General features: G+C 43.4%; 1 protein-coding gene across 5 annotated transcripts in view; it reads left to right on the forward strand.

Moving 5' to 3' along the window:
- Positions 1 to 16070, forward strand: part of PLCB1 (phospholipase C beta 1) — a 737260-nt gene that overhangs the window by 125773 nt on the left and 595417 nt on the right. The window lies entirely within an intron of this gene.

The raw sequence follows: 16070 nt of genomic DNA on the forward strand, positions 1-16070 counted from the left end.
CAGCTTGGGCGGAAACTGCTCAAGCCTCTTATACGGCTAGCAAGCTAATCACTAGCCGCCACGTGTGAATAATTTAGAACTAGCCAATAGCAGGGAACAAATTTGCATACCGGTGGTGGGAACTCTTTTGCACCGTGCATTTCTCTTGCAACTTGAGCAACGCACCCTGCAAAAGAAGCTGCAAAGAGGCGGGAAACTCGTCCCTGCACCGGGGTTCTCCTCTGCAATAGGAAACTCTCCCGTGCAATGAAGTTGCAACCTGGCGGGGATAATTCTGGTGCTGAAGCACACACAAAATCATACCTTTGGGTCATGACAGAAATAACTTACGCTTTCTCTCCATCAGGGGCTGAAGTTCTGTCCAGCCTGTATATGGGTTAACTTATACCATATGCCTGCTTTTATTTCGGTCTTGGCCCTCAGTGGTGTCATGACTTTATTACCTACAGGTCACAAACCCTTGTCACAGGCTGCAGAAATAAGGAGTATATGGCAACTAGAATGTCCCACTTGCACTTTTTCACTGTCTTTTTTAGCCAACAGCTATATTATTCACCTAAACTGAGGTAAGATTGGGAAAATATTTCCTATTTAAACTTCCCCCATACATCTGATTGGCCTTTATAAATACCTGCACCTTTTCCAACCCTTTTTCTCTTGGTGTAGACATTTTGATGGATCAGTGAGAGTTTCTTAAATAGAAATAGCTCCATGTTCTGTTACATGGTAAGCTCCATGTCAGGAGATATTTTAAAATTCACAGGAAGTCAGGGTGCCATTAGTGCAGCTGCTTTATTTTTGCTTTGCTTCTCTAGCATCTCAGAACACTGCCACTAGATGCAAAAGGACAGGTTGTGCTAAATCTTTAATAGCAGCCTTAGTTAATATTGCAGGACCAAAAACTTGCCCAAGAATAAGAGAGATTCTTATTGTGCATATTTTCACAGTATCAAGACATGCACACTTGCATTGCCCACACTGCCAGTCTGTCAGTGGAATGACACTTCTCTTCAGGCTGTTGTATATCTCATTGCATCATCTAGTTGAGAATGAACTTTCTTAAAACATCTGAAAAGGCCAGGGCGACAATGGGGAATCTTAGTTACCAGACATTGACCATCATACAGAACATTAGAGGAGGAGAAAAATATGAAGTTATGGCTTGTTCAGCTTGTGTAGGCTCACTTTCCTGTTCAATACATGTATGAACAGACAAAGCAGGGAGAAAAATTCAGTGAATATGTCTGCCACTTAATGGAATAGAGGACTAATGACCATAGCGCTACGAAGGGAATTCAAGGTTTATCTAGTCCAAATTCTTGCATAGGTTCAGATTAACTGTTCTTAAACCATTCCAGGCAGATGCCTCTTCTTGAAAACCTTTAGTGAAGGAGATTTTCACAACTTCCCAAGTTGGCTTGCTTCTTTACTAGTCTAACAATTACGATTTTTTTCTGAGACAATGTATTTTTGCTTTCGTTTTCATTCTAATTCTGAATGTGAATCCGTCCCATGCCATCAGATGTCTCATAGGGTGTGATCAAGCTTCCAATATCTTAATCTATCTTGTTTGTTCAATGACTTCATTGCTGCATTTCTATAACTTCTTATATGGGAGGAGGTTGGTGGCCTAACTGTTCAGCCTCAACTTGGAGGACTGGCTTTGTCCCTACTTTTTCACCTCTGAATTGTATAGCCCTATCAGGAGTTAAATTTTCCTGCTTTAATAACTCTGAGTTATTGATACACACAAATGTTCCCAGTGCATCAAGATACAGTCTTCAGGCAAAATGAAAGGTGATTATAGCAAAATAATTGCATGTTTCTTTTCTTTTACTAAAAGCCTGGTGTTTCACAAAGTAATAAAAAAAAAGAGAACAATGTGGTTATCTGAGGAAGTGCTCCATGTAATTAAGAGAGAAAGCAGCTGTTGAGACACCTAAAATATGGGGGAAGGAAGGGGATGAAAATGTAAATGGGTGAAAGAGGCCTCTCTAAAAGTCAATGTAACAATTAAGATAAAGATAGATCCCTTGGATGCTAAATGCTCAGGAAGTAAATACAGAGTTGGATATGTAGCAAGGAGAGAATATCTGTTTTGCTCCAAAATTTGATGTATAGGGCATCCCTGGGTGGATGGGGTACATGCATTTGTACTCCTTCCTCTGGTCTGGATATCTAATTTTTGGAAGGGTGAATACTAATGGTCAGGACCATATTTTCCAAATAGTTTAGTCCCCATCTCTGAAAGTGTGATGGCTACCACCTGGGCTGATAGTGGCCATTGAACCAGGGACCTAGAATATGAACTGTTGCAGCCAAAACTGCTTAGCTAGTTCTGTGACAGGCAGCCATCTAATATGGGTCGGTCTCAGGATGGGATACCTAATGTATGCTTCCATTAAGGGGGGTTACCTTGTGACATCAAATACATGGGTATGCTTTTAGAAGACCTTCGTATGTTGGATGGGTGTTTCTTGTGAAAGCACTTAAATAAAAGCTCCTCTGAAAATATGGTGTCTGGTCTAGACATACCTTCATGTCCTCCAGCTTTGAGCCTCTAGGCTGGAAGTGGACCTAATGAACAATAAGCGTTTGCTAGAGCAGTCTTAAGACAGGTATTCTTTGTATACTACACATTCTGGGTATTGCTCATTTCTGGAAACATTTGGTTGCAGTGAATAGGAAATATTTCAAAGCACAGATCTTCTCGGAAAAGTGACTACGCAAAAAGGCATTGCAGGGATTCATGTTTATTGTGGGTCTGATTACTTCTGCGTGGAGCTGATATGGAGAAAGAGATGTTTTTTCTAACTACTGGCGATACAAAACTCAGCATGAGTTCTGAGAGCTAACCTGAGTTACTTCTCCTTTTCCCGCTATCAAGATTCGCTAAGCTAAACTCTGCCCTCAATTTCACTAATTCTATCCCATTGTTTGTGGGTTATGGATGTGCTTTTGGAGTTTAGATCTCTTTGACATGACTTGCATTTTTAATTCTTGCCAAGGGTACTTTGATCTCTGAGGTGCTTTTTTGTATGCATATAATTTGTAATTTGAAAAATTAATTATATGAGGATCTAATAAATTATAGAATCCATCTTGATACCCCTTTAGTGTAGCCCTAAGAGTATAAAGAACTGAACGCTTAGTTTGAAACAAATATAGGACTTGGCAGGTGCACAGAGATGAGTTTACCGAGGGGTAAAACTGCAAGTGAATGATAATTCCTTCTCTTTGGGCTGATGTCTGTTATTACACAGTATCTGCCTTTGGTAGATTTTTATCCTCATACTTTAGCAGTATTGTGCAGCTTGTCCTACAAATACATTATTTTGAAAGGAACTGCAGGGAAAAGGTATTAGTCTCTAACCACTGCAGCCTGGTGCCTCCATCTCTGCTTCATCCCAGTCCTTTCTTTCTCTCCTCTTCCTTATTTCCTTCCTCCTTATTAGAAAATATCTTTCCAGTACCTTTATCCCTGGTGACAGTAGGCATAGCTGGATTCTCTACAGCAGAGAAATGTGCAGAGGATTTAAGACCTTGACGGGGCAGTCAGCTAATGAGAGAGAAGCATGCCGTATCAGATGCAGGTTCTTGGGCCTGTGCTTCTGCATCCAGTAGCAGCATGCCTCTCATTTTGGAGTCAGGGAAGAGATGTCAGAACCATTGAGATCTGGGAATAAAGTGCTAGTAGACAGATGAGTTTGGCATCTTCGTGGGCTCACATGGTTTCTTTTATTTCGTCTTCACAAAGAAAGCAGAGAGAAATGTTCTCTTGAATGAAAAATAGTATCCTGGGAGGGAAACTGGAATGCTAAAAGACTATTGGTGTACTGAAGCAGATACACAGTAATTAGAACTGTTGAGAGTTGACAAAGCTTCAGGCCAAGATGAATTGCATCCACACATGCTAAAGGAAGCAGCAAAGGAAATAGAATGGCCTCCTTAAGTGAGCCATCCTACCCTTGATGTAGACCCACAACTCCCTTTAACTGGTGTAGGAGTTGTGTTGTGTTGTGGGCCTCAGGGGGAGTCTCTACCTTCTGGACTAAAGATCTGCCAAAGTGATTAATGTCCTTCCTACATTTTAAGAAAAGGAGAAGGATTTAAAAGAATGTAGGCTCTCTGTTAGTGATGAGGAAAGAGAAGAATAAAATAATATAAAGAGGAACAATGATATCATTGGAGAAGATAATGCTGATACCCTTTCTGAAAAATTAAATCAAATTAGGGTCTTCTAGGGACTGCTGCAGTACAAATAATAGTGAATCTTCTCTCCATCCTGAAACATTTCCTGATAATTTGGGCCTCTGCCTACCATCTCCCTGCCGTAGGGTCTGTTTTGTGTGACATGGCACTCAAAGCGGGAGGGGCTTATGTCTTTGGAATTGGATGAGAGGCCAATTCCATGACGAGGGTGGATAAGTTCCTTTATAAGCTCTGTCTCTGCTTCCCTTCAAATAGTTTATTTCCATGTTTAAATTTCATTACCGGCAGTTCCTGCCCAGGGCAAAATGTCTTAGTGGTTTTTTGTTTTTTTTTTAAAGGAAAAATTAGGTGAATTGGACAAACTGTTTTTATCTTAGGATGCTTTGAAAAAAAGTGGTAGGTTTAAGCTCAGGGTGTGCAAAATATGGTCTGTGGGCCAGATCCAGCCCGTGGTAGGGCTTTGCCCTGCCTGTGGTGGGTCCTTTGGTCCCATCTGGGTGAGGTGCCGCCTAGCTGTGGTGCGTCCTGCTGCCTCTGGGCACACATAGAGCTAGGGCAACTCTGCAGCTGGACTGCCTTTCTAGACAATCTGGGTGGTGGCGGCCCCCACCTGCCCACCCACCCACATCCACACGTACCCCCACACTAGAAGTGCACTGATACATCGGTCTCATATCGTATTGGCACCGATTTAAAAAACAAAAAACAACAACAAAAAGGAAAATTGACATTATTGCTAATGTTGCCAGTGCTGCTCCTGGCCCCAGCCCACATCAGCAGACCGCTCTCATCCCATGTGCAGATCCGGGGGGCATATATCTCCCATGGCCTTCTGGGGTATATGCAGTGGCAGGAGCCGCCCCCCTTACCCATGTCCCCCAGATAAGCTGTGGCGCTGTCCTATGCCCTGTGCTGCCCCGGCTATGCAGCGCCTGCCCCTGCTCCAGCTCCACTCCCTCCCTCACCATGGGGGCCTTGGTCTGCGCCCCTCCCCCATTCACACACCCCTTCCCTCCCCTCCCCTCTTGCCCCTTCCCTCACAACAGACTTACCAGCCAGATGCTGTTCTCCATGCTGCTGGGCCGCATATCCGCAGTCGGATCGGTATCATTCGATATGGCTTGTTAAAAATTGGCTATCGGTATCAGCCCAAAAAATCTCTACCAGTGCACTCCTCCCCCACACCTCTCCCTACATACACACACATCCCCCTGCCACAAACCCCATACTCACCCATCCACCTACCCACAATATGTAAGAGTAAGACCTCATTTTGAGATATTATGGAATCATCTCTATATACACAGTGCAAACGCACACAAATCGGGACAAAAATATTCTTTTAAATGAAATTAAAATATGTTATCATGGAAGTTTGATTTTTAGTATACAATTTTTTTTTTTTTTCTCCAAGTTGGCAAACCACTTTCCCGAAAGGAGTACTTCTGGGGACAAGGGAAGGGACTTCTGGTGACAAAGATCAGGGATTAAGGGGTGGGACTTCCAGCCCCAAGATGAGAGGGGAGGTTCATGCAAGCAAATACTAGTCAGATCATACTGTTTTTTGCTAATACATTGGCATCAAATTTAAGATAACTTTTTGATTGTATAAAGATAACCTTAAGTATGCTGCAAGAGAAAAAGCAACAATATTAAGCAGCAATATTTAATATGTTTTTCTTGATAATATATGGGAAAACCTTGGGGGGGGCGTGTCATTTTCTTTTGACCCAAATTTCTCCAGGTTTTGTTGTGGTCAAATACTCCATCGTTTTAGTCTACAGATAACAGATCAGTTTTGTAATGTACAGTTAAAACATGAATGAAAGCTTTTTGTATTCTGGTGACATGGAGTCTGAGCCAGCATTAATTGGTGAGAGTAGAAAGGTCCCTATTTATTTTCACTGCAGCTGAATTGATCTCATATTATCTGTTTAATGAAGAACACTTTCCACATGACTCTTTTACTTTGCGTGCAAATCAGGCAGTCAGAGATGACTACAGTTTGCATCTGGGACACTATATGAAGATGAGGATGATTATGTTGCGGAAAGATACACATTTTCTTTTGTGCTTGATTTTTGCCATTTACTGGCTGAAGTCTGCTTTTTAATTTTTCTATGTCACAACTACCAAAAAGAGGCATTTTTGGTCTTTCATCGATTTTAGAGAATCGTTGTACTCTGTGGCTGGGCAGAAGAAAGATATTAAAGTTGCAGTGACTTTTAAAATATTAATTTCCTAAATTAGAACAACTAGGGGCAGGTTTATTTGCTGAGGTAAATCAGCGTGGCTTTTACATACTCAGTGAGGTTACTCTGATTTATATGAGCTGAGAAGATGGCCCTGGCATTTGAACTGCTTGTTCATTAGTCATGCACTTCTAAAGGTGTTGCAAACAACTCCAGTGTCAACATGTTTAAAAGAGATCTTTCTGCTGCTGCATTGGAGCTCTGTACAGGAATATGGAGTATGAGATGCTGACATAGCTGTCTTTTTGTTTTGTCTGTTGTTAGTTGGGAAAAAGGGAATTGAGTATACTCTTCTCTAGTATTTTTCCATTTTTTCTGATCAGGCGTGTTTGTGACGGAACTGGTACTAAACTCAATTGCTGCTTATGGTGTTTTGGTAGGATATGCTGATGTCTCTGCTGTTCTTTAGCTTTCTAAATTTGTTTAGAAAGACCTCACCCCAAAAGGGACAGCAAAGTCTGGGGAACAGCATGCCGGAAGCTCCGACAATAAAAACAGAGGTCCTACTGAAGTGGATGCTAAAATCCCATAGACTGGAAGGGTGCCAAGATGCCACTCGTGAGGTTTTCAGCTGTTTCTTTTTTTTTTTCCTGGCCTTAGGATACTCTTATGAATTCTCAGTGCTGACAGTTCTTAGAGTTTTATTTAATGTTTGGGGTCTTACATAAAGCTCTGTTTTTTAGAGTCCCGTGATTTGGGGATCATGAATAATCTCCAATTTCACTTGTTTAAAGAAAGGAGGTTTCTGGCCCTTGGGTTTGCTAAGAAGAGCCTGAAGGTATGACTGTAAAACAGTGGTGCCTAACCTCTCTGAGCTTGTGGGCTAGATTAGTGGTGTGGGGGTGATCTGTGGACTGGATCTGGTGTGCAGGCTCTTTTCAGGGGCCCAATCCAAGGTGTGGTCCAGCATGTGCCTGCAGCCGTGTGCGCCAGACTGGGCCCCCGGCCCCACATGCAAGCCCAGTCCTGCACATGGGGCAATATCACCTGTCTGCGGGGCTTGGAATTTTATCTGTGAGGGAGCACTGACTACGTTAATGGCTGCTGCTTCCCCACCGACACAAATCGGTGGATCTGTGGGGAGTCCTGTTGGTGTGATGACATGACTCTGTAGGCCAGAGGTTGAGCACCCCTTCTTGGAAGGGTCAAAAAACAAAGGGCAAATGAAAAATCCATCTTTGTTGTTTTAATTGGGGAGAGACAGGGAGGAATTAAAGCCTATTTCAGGATTTTAATACGTGGAGTTGGCAGTCTTGTTAAATGGGCAGCAATAATGAGATCTGCCACCCCCATATGAGATTGGTGGTTGGGGGTGGGGAAAACCATCTTTTTTCTTGTAAGCAGAATGACTTTGAAATGGCATCATGGGGGGAGAGAGAGAGAGAGAGGGCAAACACAGACAGCTTTCCCCCTTTCTTACCCATGCCAGTTCTACAGAGCCAAGCCATACTGTGACTGCCTTTAAGATGGCGGGATCAACATACAGCACAGATCCACTTACTTCAGTTAGTGTAAAGACAACCTGTTGTCTTGATGTCGAGTTATCTTTTTACTGGCATAACACCTCTCCATTTTTATTTCTTCAAAGGGAGTAGCTGGACTGTAGGTTTAATGTCACTGCTTATTGTTTTGGAGTGGTTGTTGAATGCTCATTTCAATGACAATATCTTTTAAGAAATTTTATGGGGTTTTTTTTTAATCTTAATTTTCTTTGGGTTTCTTTTTGTGTTTTGCTAAAATGAGAAACTTCTTTCTCTTCTCCCCTCTGGCTGACGAAAAGGCCGCAGAAAGTGTCTAGGATAAGTCGAAACCATCAGAGTCTATGATATGCTTAACGAGTGTATCACTAGTTCAGACAGACCAAATATATTTTTTACTAAGTGCATTTTGTAGACAGAAAAGTTAGCATGCACACACGCACATGTGTACATTTTTTTAAATAAGTCATAAATTGTTCAGTCATGACTGGCCTATGGAACAAGGATCTCTGTGTTTCAAAATTCAGATACCAAGGGATATAGCTTCCTGCTATTGCTTGTTTGATGTGCAGGTGAAGTCCTGATCAGAAGCTGGTGGCAACAGATCTGGATGGATATATATGCTACTTAGCAGGAAGTTAAGGGAGTTGGAGAAGATTCACTGCAGTGAAGAAAAGGGAGAGAGAAGAATGGGTTAATAGGGTTATCCTCATCAAGTAATGCTCCTTGTTTAGTGATGGAGAAAGTGTCTCTAATTCCTTATCTTAATCCAATTACAGAGCTTTATTTTTCCTTACCTTCTCTTTCCTCAGTATGTATTCTGGAGTGCAGAGGAACTGAGATTGCCCAGGATATGGAGAGAATGATTGATAGAACTAGCAACTTGTTAAATTTTGGGAAGTTTAGAAAAGTTAGAGAAAATTAAAAAAAACAAATAAAGGAAGGAAAGACCTCTACCCCCTGTTTATCATTAATTCATTTCCTTTCTCAGTTGTAAGAAGGAAAAAGGGGAAAAGAGATGCGAGAAACAATAGTTGATTTTATTTTTATTTTGATGAAATAAGAGTGTTAGACTTTTTGTAAATGCAAGTAGATGCTATGTTTGAAACTGTCCGTCACTGCAAGAATGCTTCAGCTGAAAGATTTTTCAAGGAGCCGTGTGTCAATATCTTTCCCTGTGGTTACCAATCATGCTTGCTTACTCTGCTTCGCCTCTCCTTCTCAGAGACACAAAACCAGTTTGCTTTCTTTATTTTTTTTTAAATCAGAAAGCTAATTAAATATTAACTGACTAAAAATACCCCCCACCCCACCCCACCCCCGCCGGTCTGGGCAAATATCTTTTAACAAATCTTGTACCATTCCCACAGACTGAGGCACTGCACTGCTTGGTGCCTTTTTCTGCCTTGTTCTCTTCCCCTGGCAAATTGCAGTTTATGAGGTTCTTTTATTTAAAATAAAGATCCTACTTTTGTCATTGTGTGGTGTGTATTCTTGTGGATCCTGTTAGAGTAAACTGTCTCCAGCATGATTGCAGGGGACTGGACTTGGTGACCCAGGTGATCTTTTTCAGTTCACTGTGGGCATCCTAGAAAGGAAATTGAGGTCAGGTTGCGTCTCACTTGCATATGTTCCATCCACACCTCCCCAGAGGCTGGTGGGGCTAGTCACCTTGTACATGCTGCTAGCAGTCTCTTCCAACCTCTAGGGAGAAGACAAGGCCTGTCTGCCAGCTGTGCCCTCTCACCCTCTGATGGCAAATGGGTAGAGTCTTTACTTTCCTGGTTCTGGCAGCCATCTGCATGTGGTCAAGGGGCTGTTTGTTGCTTTTCCCTAGGAACAAGGCTAGAACAGAAAAGGGACTGTGGCTCTCCAAGGCTTCTCTTAGCTCTGTGCGGGTTATGCCCTGCCTCTAAGGACATTTGGCAAAGGCTTATCTTCCCCTTCGGTTTCAGCCTTCTGTTTATGTTCTTGCTACTCAAATATTGCAGCCAAGCATGGGATGTGCCTGTTATGCATTTAATAGCTATTGACTTGCTAAACAAGCTGTAAGTACTTCATTATGGCTAGAGCTGTTTGTCTTGTTTGAAGGAATTGTTTGGGGGGAAGTAGGGAGAAGGTGACCTACTAGCATTATGGGTCACCAGTAAAAGGTTACAGTTTAATCCTTAGGTCTGAAACATATGGCTGGGAATGACTGGATTAGCAGAACCATGTGTGTACCCTGGGGCTAAAGCTGTGCAGTTCTGCTGACGGAGAATGTTAGGGCAGAACGGTGAAGTGATAGAGGAATTACTTCTACCAAATCTGATTGGTTGACTTAACTGGATGTAAATGAAGTTAGTGTTAACAATATCTCCCTGCAGCATGCTACTAGACATGACAGCTCTTCTAGTGATACCATTTAAAACACCAGATTGAAGGCTCAGTAATGGCTCTTGGGGATCTGACTGGAAGTCCACTGTAGTCAGTGACATTACTTGGTTGTGCTGCAAAGGTGGAGGAGGCATGCTGTCCAAATGGAGGTGTCTTGAAGCATTATGTCTGCTGGAGCCAAGAAAAATCTTAATACGTGCAGGAGTGTTTGGAGGCCAGGGGAACCATGAGACGGTTAAAACAGCAACAGAACAGGTATAGCATGCACTGCCCGTAGGCAGCCCTGCAGGTGTGTGTCAGCATGCAATGGGGCTGCAAAGACAAGAGGCCGTGAACAAATGTTCATTTCTACTGGTGGACATTTCTGAGAAATTTCCATTGATAGAAATCTTTCTGGGAGAGGGGGCATACAGACATTCAGCCTGCAGCTGCCACTCTCCTGTACTCTCCCCGCATTCCTCAGACACGGCTGATCCCCGTCTGGGAAAGGTATAGGGAGCCAGTGCCTGCTTCATTCCTCCTGGTCCCTGTGGGGAATGGAGCAGTGGGGAAAGATTCTCTGCACCTGCCCCAGACTGGGGAATGGGCAGAGAAGCCTCTTCATCTTGGCTCCCAGTCTTGAGGAGGGGAGCAGAGGGAGCACTGGAGCAAAGCCCCCAACCCCTTCCCTGTGCTGGGCAGTGTCTAGATGCTTGGGAGCCAAATGGATGGAGCAGCCCTCTTCTTGCACAGGAATCCCTGGAGCATGAGGAGCTGACAGGGACCAGTTTTTCCTTGGTTGGAGTCGGATTATTTTGCTCCCAGTACTATAATTTTTAGTCTGGGAGAAAGTGTGAATGTTCATACACTTGGCTTCTACTGGCAGAATGGTGATTCTGCCTGTAGAAACTGAACATCTGTACATGGGTGTAGCCTGTGTGAACCACTGGATGCAGCTGTCCCTGCAAGATGTCCCCCTCTTCTTCTTGCCTTCAGTTGCCGTTAGCAGGAAGGTGCATCTCTTCAGATAGAGTTGATAAAAGGGAAAATACTTCAGTGCAGTGAAAAATAACTAAGATTTGAAAGAGTTAAACTTATAAGCACCCACATGAGCACACCACAGCCATCCTGTTCTGAAAGGCACCAACCTGCTGCATCCAGCCCAGGGAAATAAAATGCCTGTTTTTGAATGTCTTGTTAGGTCCATTGAATTGTTTCAGGCTCTTCTACATGCAGAATGTGCCAGATGCTTCTAATACCTGTGCTGTTTTGTTAGAAAAGCTCATGGAAGAGATGGTTAAAAGAATGCTGCATTAAGATCCTCTTGTTTGTTGTTTTACCAAGAAGCTTTTAGCAAATAAATGTTGGGAACAGGCCAAGTGCCTTGTCCCCTATTCCCTCTTGGCTGGTGTTATTTTCCTTTTTTTTTTTTTTAGGAATTTTGTCACTTTAATAGTATATCAATACACTGAGCAGACACGGTATGACTTAGATGAAAGGTATCTGTTAGCAATGCCTAGGAAGTGTGTGACTAAGAGCCAAAGGGATTCAGGACTAAAAGTGTCTGCAGGATGTTTTTGAAAACTGAAAAACAAAAGGAACGATGTACAGCGGGCCTGGGATTCTACTTGCTGTCATTGAAGTACAGGTTTCTCTCGCCAACCATGGTTTCGCCAACCATGGTTTTGGGTATCCACGCTTAATATTCTATATAACATTTTGGCTACCATGGTATACAGTTTTGAGTAACCCTGATTTTTCCGTGGCCGTGCATCAGCCCACCACTTGCCAGTTTTCCTGTAAGCCTTTTATCTTGCCAACCACGGTTTTGCCAACCACGGGAACTTTCAGAAAGCTAACCCCAGCGGTTGGCAAGGAAAACCTGTAAATGAAGAGCAAACTCCTCTGCTAAATTATATGGGAGCAACAGTGTATGAGTGAATAGAGAACTGAGTTGAATAGATGTACTGGGTTGTGACTGGAACAACTTGCCCAAGCAAATGCATCACAGCTGATGAAGATAATTTAATGGAATGTACCATAGTCTTTGTAGAGTCATCCCTCCACTCTTTAATAAATTCAAGAGCTTTTCTTATTCAGTCTCTCACAGAACACAAGATACTCTCTTCATTATGTCAGGTCCTTATAACTCCTATTCGGACTAATACTTAAACACCTTTTCAAAAGCACTTCGGGAGGAAAGACCACGATACAACTGCAGTGTATTAGTGTAAGGCACAGAGGTTGCCATGAAAAATAAACATTCTCCATGGTTACCTCACAGTCAGTGAAAATACCACTTGCTACTGTAAGTGCTGGGACAAACTGCAGTGCACAGAATGCCAGGGTAGGTAAATGGTGTCAGGCCCTGTCAGCGAATCTGAGAACTACCAGATGTCCTCTGAATGTTTATATGCAAGCTTTCATCTTGCACACCTCCCATTTGGATTCTCAGACTATTTAAAAGGATAATCTTGGAAGGACTTGAAGCTGAGTCTTTTTGTTTATAGGATTCCAACTCTCCCATTCATTATACACCAATGACCACCTGTGGCTATTTTCAGAGCTAGGATCTACATCCTTCTGTTTTCCATATGCTTGTGTGTATGTGATGAAAAATAGGCTACAGGCTTGGGACCAACTGCAACATGACTCCCTGAGGGAACTGATGGGCAGGATCCCATGGGAGACCAATGTGAGGTAGAAAGGAGTCCAGGAGAGCTGACTGTATTTTAAAGAAACCTTACTGAGGGCACAGGAACAAACCACCCCGATGAGCAGGAAGAATAGCAAATGTGGTAGGTGATCAGCTTGGCTTAGCAGAGGAGTCTTCAGCGAGCTTAAACATAAAAAGAAGGCTTACAAGAAGTGGAAGCTTGGACAAATGATGAGGGAGGAGTATAAGAGTATTGCTCGGGCATACAGGGATGAAATCAGGAAGGCCAAAGCACAATTGGAGTTGCAGCCAGCAAGGGACGTTAAGGGTAACAAGAAGGGTGTCTACAAGTATGTCAGCAGCAAAAAGAATATCAGGGGAAGTGTGGGTCCCTTACTGAATAGGGTAGGTAACCTAGTGACAGATGATGTGGAAAAGACTGAAGTACTCAGTGCCTTTTTTACCTCAGTCTTCATAGGCAAGGTCAGCTCCCAGACTAGTGCACTGTGCAGCACAGTTTGTGGAGGAGGTGAGCAGTCAACAGTGATGAGAGAAAAGGTTAGGGACTATTTAGAAAAGCTGGATGTGTACAAGTCCACAGGATTGGACATGATGACCCAAGGTGCTGAGGGAGTTGGCCAATGTGATTTGCAGAAATGCTGATCATTATCTTTGAAAACTTGTGGCATTTGGGAGAGGTCCCGGTTGACTGGAAAAGGGCAAATGTAGTGCCCATCTTTAAGAAAGAGAAGAAGGAGGATCCAGTGAATTACAGACCAGTCAGCCTCACCTCTCTCCATGGAAAAATCATGGAGCAGATCCTCAAGGAATCCATTTCTAAGCACTTGGAGGAGAAGGTGGCAATTAAGAACAGTCGGCATGGATTCAACAAGGGCAAAGTCATTCCTGACCAACCTGATTGCCTTCTATGATGAGATGACTGCCTCTGTGGATGTGGGAAGAACAGTGGACATGATATACATGGATTTTAGCAAGGCTTTTGATATGGTTTCCTACAACATTCTTGACAGCCAGCTAAGTAAGTGTGGTTTGGATGAGTGGACTATAAGGTGGATAGAAAACTCTGGATTATTGGGCTCAGAGGATAGTAGTCAATGACTCAATGTCTAATTGGTGGTTGGTATCAAGTGGAGTGCTGCAGGGGTCAGTCCTTGGGTTCGATATCTTCATTAATGACCTGGAAGATGGGATGGAGTGCACCCTTGGCAAGTTTACAGATGACACCAAGCTGGGGGGAGAAATAGATATGCTGGAGGGTAGGGCTAGGATTCAGAAAGGCCTAGACAAATTGAAGGTCTGGACTAAAGAAATTTCATGAGGTTCAATAAGGACAAATGCAGAGTCTTACACTTAGGACAGAAGAATCCCATGAACCTCTATAGGCCAGCTGACTGGCTAAGCAGCAGCTCCCCAGAAAAGGACCTGGGGGTCCCAGTGAATGGTAAGCTGAATATGAGGCAACAGTGTGCCCTTGTTGCAAAAGTGGCTAGCAACATACTGGGCTGCATTAGTAGGAGTGTCACCAGCAGATCAAGGGAAGTGATTCTTCCCCTCTATTCACTAGTGAGGTCACACCTGGTGTTCTGTGTCCAGTTTTGGGATCCCCACTATGCAAAGGATGTGTACATGTTGGAGAAAGTCCAACGGAGGGCAACAAAAATGGTGAGGGGGCTGGGGCACATGACTTCTGAGGAGAGGCTGAGGAATCTGAGCTTATTCACTCTAGAGAAGAGAACTTGCTGGGGGGGGGGGGGGGGGGGGGGGGTTTGAGCTACCTGAGGGGTGGTTCCTATTAGGATGTATCCAGAGACTGTTCTCAGTGGTGGCACATGACAGAACAAGGGCAATGGTCTCAAGTTGCAGCTGGGGAAATTTAGGTCAAATAGTAGAAAATATTTTCTCATTAGGAAGGTAGTGAAGCACTGGAATGGGTTACCTAGAAAGATTGTGGAATATCCACCCTTTTGAGGGTTTTAAAACCTGGCAGAAAAAGCCTTGGCTTGGGTGACATAGTTAGGGATAGACATAGTTGGGGTTGGACTATGACCTCCTGAGGTCCCTTCCAACCCTAATTTTCTGTGATTTTATGCCCTCTTTTTTTTGTTAAGTTGCCCAGAGGCCTGGATTCCTTGAGGATCTGCTCCATGATTTTTCCATGGAGAGAGGTGAGGTTGACTGGTCTGTAATCCCTCGGATCCTCCTTCCCTTTCTTAAAGATCAGTACTATATTTGCCCCTTTCCAGTCATTTGGGACCTCTTTCAACCACCTACAAAAAAGCATTTTGTAATGTTTATGCAGTACACTGTGGGGCTGAACTTTATATAATGTTATGCTTGGCTTTTTAAATCATATCTGACATGTTTAGTATTGCCAGATTTAGCCAATTACCTGTGTAGATTCACTCCATGGCTCTCAGAGATTGAATATTATTGTATGATGAAGAATGCAGCCAGCATGGTCAGTAGCAGGTGTATATCACAAGGAGAACAGATATATTCACTGGTGTCACTTGTTAAAGGTATTTGTGTGTGCATGTTAAGTAGGACTTTTTTTGATAGGTCATGAATGGATTGTATTATTTATTTCATAGATTCATAGATGTTAGGGTCGGAAGGGACCTCAATAGATCATCAAGTCGGGGCAGCCACAAGGTCGCCTCTCAACCTTCTCTTGCGGAGGCTGAATAGATCCAGTTTCTCTAGTCTCTCCTCGTAGGGCTTGGTCTGTAGGCCCTTAACCGTACAAGTGGCCCTTCTCTGAACCCTCTCCAGGTTATCCGCATCCCTCTTGAAGTGCGGCACCCAGAATTGCACGCAGTACTCCAACTGCGGTCTGACCAGCGCCCGATAGAGGGGAAGTATCACCTCCTTGGACCTATTCGTCATGCATCTGCTGATGCACGAAAAAGTGCCATTGGCTTTTTTGATGGCTTCGTCACACTGCCGACTCATGTTCATCTTAGAGTCCACTAGGACTCCAAGATCCCTTTCCACTTCCGTGCCACCCAGCAGGTCATTCCCTAGGCTATAGGTGTGCTGGACATTTTTCCTCCCTAGGTGCAGCACTGTGCATTTCTCCTTGTTGAACTGCATTCT

Source organism: Alligator sinensis, unplaced genomic scaffold (genome assembly GCF_000455745.1).
Source record: "Alligator sinensis unplaced genomic scaffold, ASM45574v1 scaffold140_1, whole genome shotgun sequence".
NCBI lineage: Eukaryota > Metazoa > Chordata > Crocodylia > Alligatoridae > Alligator > Alligator sinensis.